General features: G+C 31.2%; 1 protein-coding gene across 1 annotated transcript in view; it reads right to left on the bottom strand.

The window, feature by feature from the left end:
• The window catches only part of LOC111640333 (39S ribosomal protein L23, mitochondrial-like), a 12729-nt gene extending 7189 nt beyond the window's left edge, over positions 1-5540 (bottom strand). Inside the window, exon 1 of the mRNA XM_023386346.1 lies at positions 5522-5540. The gene's annotated coding sequence lies outside the window, so the exon portion shown is untranslated. The remainder of the gene's footprint in view (positions 1-5521) is intronic.
• Positions 5541-8123: the final 2583 nt, after the last annotated feature.

The raw sequence follows: 8123 nt of genomic DNA, 5'->3' as shown, positions 1-8123 counted from the left end.
CATATTTATAAGCTCTTCGAAAATCCACATCTTATGGAAATATGAATTTTATTTCTCGTGCCTTTTATAATTGACGTGTGTTTTGACACTATTTTTATAGAAAATGTTAGACACTTTTTTTAAGCAAGGTTAATTCAAAACTAACAAATTCTACACAATTCGATTACAATAATTGTTTGATTTGAGAACAGTCTATCGTCTTCTACATTGTTAATTGTACTGTCATTTTTTATATTTTGATTTAATTCGTATCACAATTAGACAGGCACGTTTTCTAATTGTCCAGAAACGGCTATCAGTGGTCAGTGTTGTTATCCATTCAGCCACTGATAAAGCCGATTTAATGATAACTTATTTATTGCATACTTTATAATTTTGAATCAGCTAAAGTTAGAAATAACTTGGTTGAATGAGTTAAAATCTATCGCCCATAGTTTATTGTAGTGTATTAATAAGTTTAAGTGCAGGCTGCGCATAATATACAAAAAAAACCACAAAAACTTTCAAATGAAAACTTATTTGCCATAAACATTTTTAGTCTTTCTGGTTGTAATCAGATGTCATTAGTTTAACAGATAATTACAACTTCTAGTTCTGACAGAATACTACAAAGTTCTTAAACTCTGATATTTTGTTATTAAAAATATAAGTCAGAACCAAAATTTTACACATCTTTAAATAATCATGTTATATTTTATTTCTGTAAAAGTTTACATATTGATATATCGAATAAATTTCAGTAATTTCATTTTTTTTTCATTTGTTGTAATTTCAGCAGATGATTATCTATTAAAGATTTTGTTGAAGATGTAGAATTTTTCATTGAATTTGTTAATATTTACGAGAAAGTTGCGAGATCTCACTAGAGAGCGTCAAAATTCTTAATGTAGAATTTTGTTACAAAAATATCACACCATTCAATTATTTATTTATTTTTTATTTAAAGAATATTTCTTCTTCAACAACTTCTTAGGAATCAAAAAAGTAACTAACATTATTTTATGTACAATACACAACTTGATAATATTTGAAAAAATACATTATGATGAGGACGCCACTAAATATAATAAATATTCTGCAATATAACAAAGATTATTTAAAATACTTCAAAAAAATTCTTTATACAACTCAGACTAAATAAAAATGGTATTATTTTCAATAATAAGTTCCTAGAGTACTCGCAAACCGTATGCCCCAGATGTAATAAATCATTATCTAAATTTCATATATTTTGTGTATGTTGTAAAGTAAATGAGATCAGTCAAAAGTATGATATAAGTATAATAGCCAACTGCTCCAATGAATCTGAGATGTATAAGATCCTTGATCTAGAGCAAATATTAAACTATTTTTAAAGTATATAACTTTATGAACCATTTTTTAAAATAAATTGTAATTAATGTCTAATGTTAACGAAAATGTTATTTATATAAAGTGTGAACCAGTTAGATATTTACTAATTAGTGCAAAGTACTAGTGTTAGAAAAATAATATTACGGTATTCTTAAACGTTTGTTCGTAAAAGATATTTGTTCTATTGTAAATCTGTGTTATAACAAAGTTAAAACTTTATGATATATAATTGATATTCAATAGTTTTGTTAAAAGATCTCTAAACGAAATATTAAGGACTAATATGTTGTATTAACAAACATCGCCCTTGTAACAGGCGAAAGCCTTATACGCTTAATAAGGTTTGAATTGAATTGAAAAAAAATGCTATACTTTCTCTCCGTTCATATCTTAACCAAAAATGAGATATATTTTTTTTATTTTATTATCTTCTAGCTTTTAAATGTTCGGAATTTTAAAATAATTTAAACAGATTATTCGACGCATTCCCATATTCGAATTGTACTGGTCAAAAGCCTGGGAAGATCATGATTATGGTCGAAAACGTTAGTTTTAATTAAAATTTTTCGTTACTGGGATATAATAAGGTTCTCGTGGGTGATTATCCTTCCCAATGATTTTGAAAGGAAGTTTTTTTAGGTATACAGTATTTATTTACATCAGAACACTTGACATGATTTGTTCCATCTAATATCATCTATGTTTTTGAACCTATTTGTAAATCCTTTCTTTGAGGAAACCATTCTCAGCCAACAGGCATTTGTTTAATTTAGAATACGTATTTAGGAATTGCTATTTGTTCCTCTTTGGTCTATTAATTTATAGACTTCATCTATACTTTTATCTTCTTTCAAATAATCATATTTGACATTATAAAATATATTAAAAACATAAAAGTATATTCCATATATTGTACTCTAAGANATATAAAATCGTCGAATAATTAATCTTCAGTTTTCTTCACAATAATATCTGCAATAACATATAGCTGGTGTATCAGAGCACTCAATCCTTAGAAGGTATCGAGAAAAAAGGAAAGAATTATAGTGAGCATGTGTATTTATACAATTTAACAGCTAGCTGTCACGTGATTTGCGCAAACCAATATTGTACTCCAAAGTTGCAGTTTTTACGCTTATCTCGTGAGAAATACGAATCGTTGATTTCATTACCCATTGTTTGGAGTTTGCCAAATATACAGGTGTGGTCAAACTGTAATGTAATCTGCCCTCCAGACATTCTGTACCCCTACTGCACTTAAATAATTAAGAAATGAAGAGCTTCCCGGTGTGATATATCCGCTATACTAACCCCTCCGGGAAAAACCGAACCACCGGAGCGAAATTTATACATTAGAATCACTTTTATATTGGTACCTCGTTTTTATCATCCTTTTTATCAACAAAAACGTATATAGTATGTTTTTGTTGGAAAAAGTTTAGACCTGTCTACCTAATGATATATTATAATCTAATTAGGAAAGAAAACTAGACAAAGATTATACTTTCTGCCTGGATGGGTCAGTTTTACCGGAGGAGTTGGGCGCCGCTGGATTTCAGGGCGGGCAAATTTTTATAAAAGACGTTTTTGCTTATATTGTTTTTGGTTTGTTTGTAAGATATAGATATTCCTATGGCTTCAAGGTGCACTAGTGCGCAAAAGGAAGAACAACAACAAGATTTTAACAATAAAAAGCTATTTAAAAAGTGCTCTAAAAGTAACCGAGAACTTGCTTCTATAAAATAATTATACACAGGAGCCCGTGGAAGATCCGTCATCGGTAAAAACAACACGAAATATATAATTGAATCATCGATATGATGAACGAGACGGAAATTGAATGTTGATAAAATTTTAAACATAGAAAAAATAGTGACTTAGTAATTTATATTGGATAAGGTTGTTCAAGTCGTACCACTGCCTAAATCGGCAGTACGCACATACGATTCAAAAATCGTTCCGGTGCGATTTAAGGAATTACTCTCTGTTATTAACTTTTATCTGCCGAATGTCGGTGGAGGTAAGACAGTAAACTCAACAGCAAATAATATTGCTTTATTTTTTGTTTTTTTTTTTTTATCTTATTATAGACCATAAACATGTTAAAACGAATTTATAATAGTCGGAAACAATAAGATATGGACTAGACGTTAAGCAAATTAGGCAGTGGTGATATTAGATTTACTGAAGCATCACAGACAATATGAAATCCCTAAACCAACTCTTAAGACGTCATCTTCGTGGATTGACTGACTGAAAAAATGGAGAAAGAGATAGTTAAACGTGTTCTTTAGAATCATATTTCTTTGAGCTTACTGCAGCTGATCTACGAAAACTGGCACTTCATTTGGCGAAAAAATATAAATTACCACATTATTTTAACACAGGAAATACTGCATTGGCAAAATGATATTATAAATTCAAGAAAGATAATCCTTCCCTGTCTTTGTGGGTTCCAGTGACAACCTCAACAGAAATAAGCAGTTGAAAGTTACAAACAATGGAAATTAAAAGAAAAAAGTCAAAAAAGAAGAGCAATTGGTTTTGTAATCTTTGTGCAGAAGATCGTAAAAAAAAAAAAACTATTCCGTGCTTAAAAAGTAAGACACAGGTGCATGATCTATGTGCTGGAGTTAACAAACAAAAAATAATAATAATAACAGAAATATGCTTGTGTTTGTAATAACTGAATATGTCACGTTGACATGATAAAAATATTTTATATTTAAATACATTACTTAAGATATATAAACTTCGATTGTTTGTGTTCTATTTTATTCTTTGGTACGACTTAAGCTGTAAGTGTAGTAAGTAACTAACTTAGAAAACTGATTTCCTTAGTCGTGCCGATTTTACTTTAATTAGTTTTGTTAATTTCATTTAAAAAGGTACTGGCGTTTCGAATTTTATCATAATAACAACAATGTTCACAAAAGTTTTGAATAAAACAATTTCTGTTTATTTAATAGATCTTACAATTTATACTTAATTTTTCTTATGGGATACGACTTGAGCAACTGTCCTTACTGTATACGGGTTTTATATAAATAATAGCTGCACACAATAGTAACCACATCTCTCCATTACAGCTCGAAATAATAAATGCTCTTAAATAGTAGCCACGAGGGTTGATAAAAACATAGACAAACAGTTTCAAATTTATAAATGCCATAAACTACGGTACAAATCATACTGAAAGTATTTATTTACAAAGCTTAATAGAAAATGAAATATGTAAACTATACAATATACCAGGTCTTGTCAACTTATAGTAGGGTGTGATCCAGTGTCGTCAGTTAAAAACTCCAATTTCCTACTTCACATCTCAATTCATCTATAATCGTATAATAATCCACTTTAACAAAATTATGCTTATAAAACGCAATTAAAGCTGGATACCTTTTGCTTCAGTTGTGATGGTAGGAGTACAGAGCAGCCAGCATCTAGGGTAAAAGCGTCCGTCGCTGTATAAGTGATATAAAATGAGCGTAAGAAGGCTCTAATGACGAGTGTGTAGTATATGTATACTGTATAAACCCCTAGATGAGAAACGGCGAGGAAAGAATGCTTATAAAACGCAATTAAAGCTGGATACCTTTTGCATAACAGCCGATATCTTGGAATAAAGAACTAAAGACGTTTAATGTTGTTACAAAGTAACATGAGGAAACCTAAATTTGTTATTAAATTTTTACTTTTGTTTTAAATAATATATAATAATTATATTATCGTGTCAACTATTTCTGTTACTGCACACGTGTGTGTAGGGAATTGTGGAAGTGACGTCACGCTCGACATGTTCCCCACCGGCGAGGGAAAATTTCCCTGCGTCAGTTGTCCCTACACTCTTGTCGTGGTTACGCGTGTTCGCTGGCTAACGACACCATTTTAGCATTTTTAATGTCGCTTTCTCTCGTAGATGGAATGTATTATGATGAATTAAAGTAATTCGTTTTGTTAATATCGATGAGTGCCTGCGTATTTCTTAATAAAGTTGTTCTTAAACGAAGCAAATAGCCGGAAATAAAAAATCGTTCATAACTTTTAAACGGTTGATCGTAAGTAAATTTTTTTAATACCAATCGATTCAGCGTGTCAAATTACATCTAGATATATCTATGTCTATTCGTTAATATTAAGTTTAAGACCTTTTTTTTTAGCTGGATACCTTTTGCTTCAGTCTAATCAAAAAAACTTTTTTCGTTATTAATTTCGAATACATATTATTCCGAAACCTTCTCGTTTGCGCCTATGGCGGGGGAACATTCGCTTTACCCTAGTTATGACTATGTTTAGAATAAATTTATAATGGAAAATACTTACAAACTGTTGAATGCAGATGCTTTTCAAATAGTGGAATGACGTAAACTGTATATTCGAAATCAAGGTACAATCGTCGTAAAATCGTCGATACAGTTCTAGTAATGAGTTACATCCAAGTAGAATATAACACTGTAAAATGTAAATTAATTTTCGTCACATTTGAAATCTTACAAACAGTAAGAATTTGAATAATTACAAAATCATGCAATAACAAAATTTCTTTAAAAATCGCGACTCGCTCACCATTAAAATCAATCCAAAAATGGGTAATTGTGCATATTAAGGGAATATGAATTTTTTAAATTATGTTATATTAAAAAGAATGTATATTTAATAGTCGTTCAGAAAACGCATAACGTTTTTCCGTCCGACCCGTATATAAAGAGCTATAAACAAAAANATCTATGATACTCGTACAACATGGAATTCGTATAACACGGAAAAATCAACAGTGCTATAGAGGGTCTACTGTAAATGTTATGAAACGTCAGTATTAGACACTTAACAAGTTCTGAAATTTTAATGAAGTAATCAAGTTCTGTTATACAATTGAGAAAAAATTATAAATTTGCATATTTCTTTTGTATTTCTATGCATCGATTACTTCGATAAATGCATTTTTGTATTTATGTACGGTACCTATATAAAAATTTCGGAAGGTCCCAAATTCTGTAAAAGCTAGAAAGCTTGTGTCACTTTTTATAATTGTTGTATTCTAGTGAGGATTGTTATACCTTTTTTATAAGGGGCGGTGACTATTGTCTAAAGACATCGCCTGTAATTTTTTAAAATAAATTATAAAAAACAAAAAAAGAAAATATCAATGGTATATTGGCTGGTTATACATTTTCGTCAAGCTCCATCTAATATAAAATATACACAAGAGAAGCTGTAGGTACGCTCTTCATTAACAGCGAAAAGTGTATGACAGAAAAGGAAAAGAGTGCATCTTGTAGCACCTAAACACTTGTCTATTGTCTCGTGTGAAAAAGTGGTTTTCACGTTTTGCTGTCAACGATTATTCTTAAAGGGAAAAAAATTAAATCCTGACGGGAAAGACAATTTTCCACCAAGCTGGGAAATTTAGATGATAAAGAAAAGACTAATCATTACAGCAACTCTCTTAAATGAGTTTATTATTTTGCAAAATCCGTGTTAGATCTTGCAGCTGGACCTAGAAGAAAACCAACAATGTGGAAAAAAAGTTATTTATGCAAAGAAGATAAAATTGCTGACACTAGACAGTGTTAAAAATACGTTAATTAATGAAGAGTCTGTTGGCTAAAGATTAAATATTCAATTAGCTAGGCCCAGAATATTAAGTATAAGTTTTATACAAGTCGACCCCCCTATAACACTGTTGATTATTCCGTTTTATATGAATTCCATGTTGTACGAATCACTTAGATTTTACAAATACGTGAACCGTTCACAGCCTGGCACACGTATTTGAAAAATCTAAGTGACTCGTACAACATGGAATTCATATAAAATGGAATAATCAACAGTGTTATAGGGGGGACGTATATGTAAATCACTAACATTTCCATTGAATTAATTATTTTAAAAACTACCGTCAGACATTTAGAATAAATTCATAATGAAAAATACTTACAAAATAGCTGATTGACGATGCGCTTCGAACAGTGGCTGTCGAACGGACTACGAACAGAAAATAAAGTGTGGATTGAGAGGAAGGTCCTTCCTCTCAACCCTGAATCGTAACGGACGAATGAGGACAGAGGAGACACGCTAGACAAGCGGAGACAGAGTAGTTGCTCGGTGGGCACCGGATGGCACCAGTTGTTAATTTTTGTACAGTACTATGTTCCTTTTTGTATCGGAGATAATGCATTTTAACTAAAATGCTATGTTGTTACGGCTAACGGGAATCTTAGCCAGGTACAAGTTCAAAGTGATGAGTCCGTACCCCAAGGTTCAAATCTATTCTGGGGTATACGTTCGTACTTCTTGCTTCTCGCACTTCGACGTCCTCACAACCAGAGACCAAGCCAAAGAGTGCCTGACCCCAGTGTTGCCGGATCTGAAGGTTAAAAAGTAGCGTGGTTGTGCTCCAAAAGTAGCGGATTTGAACTGTTTGTAGCCCAAACAATAAAAATGATTTATTTTGCAACTATGCACTTTTACTAATGAAATAAGTTTGTAATACAGTATATGTATATACATACACAGGGTGTATCAGAATGACGTTTTAAAGATTTGGGGATTGTAGAGAATGAAATTTTGAACGTTTTGATATAAGGAACCTACAGCCGGAAATGAGATACGTATAAAGTTTCTACTGCACTTTGCACGTTCTATGAAGTCGGTATGCTGAATGAAACAGCAGAATACAGTATTTATGACAAGTTTTATTGACAAAACAGTAGAGTACAATCAAACTGTACATCGAATCAGTGGCTGCACTACTTTAGAGTAAATGTTCA

This window comes from Centruroides sculpturatus, unplaced genomic scaffold, assembly GCF_000671375.1.
Source record: "Centruroides sculpturatus isolate CEXI.00-Female unplaced genomic scaffold, Cexi_2.0 scaffold1308, whole genome shotgun sequence".
Classification (NCBI taxonomy): Eukaryota; Metazoa; Arthropoda; class Arachnida; order Scorpiones; family Buthidae; genus Centruroides; species Centruroides sculpturatus.
This window is presented reverse-complemented; position numbering and strand designations above follow the sequence as displayed.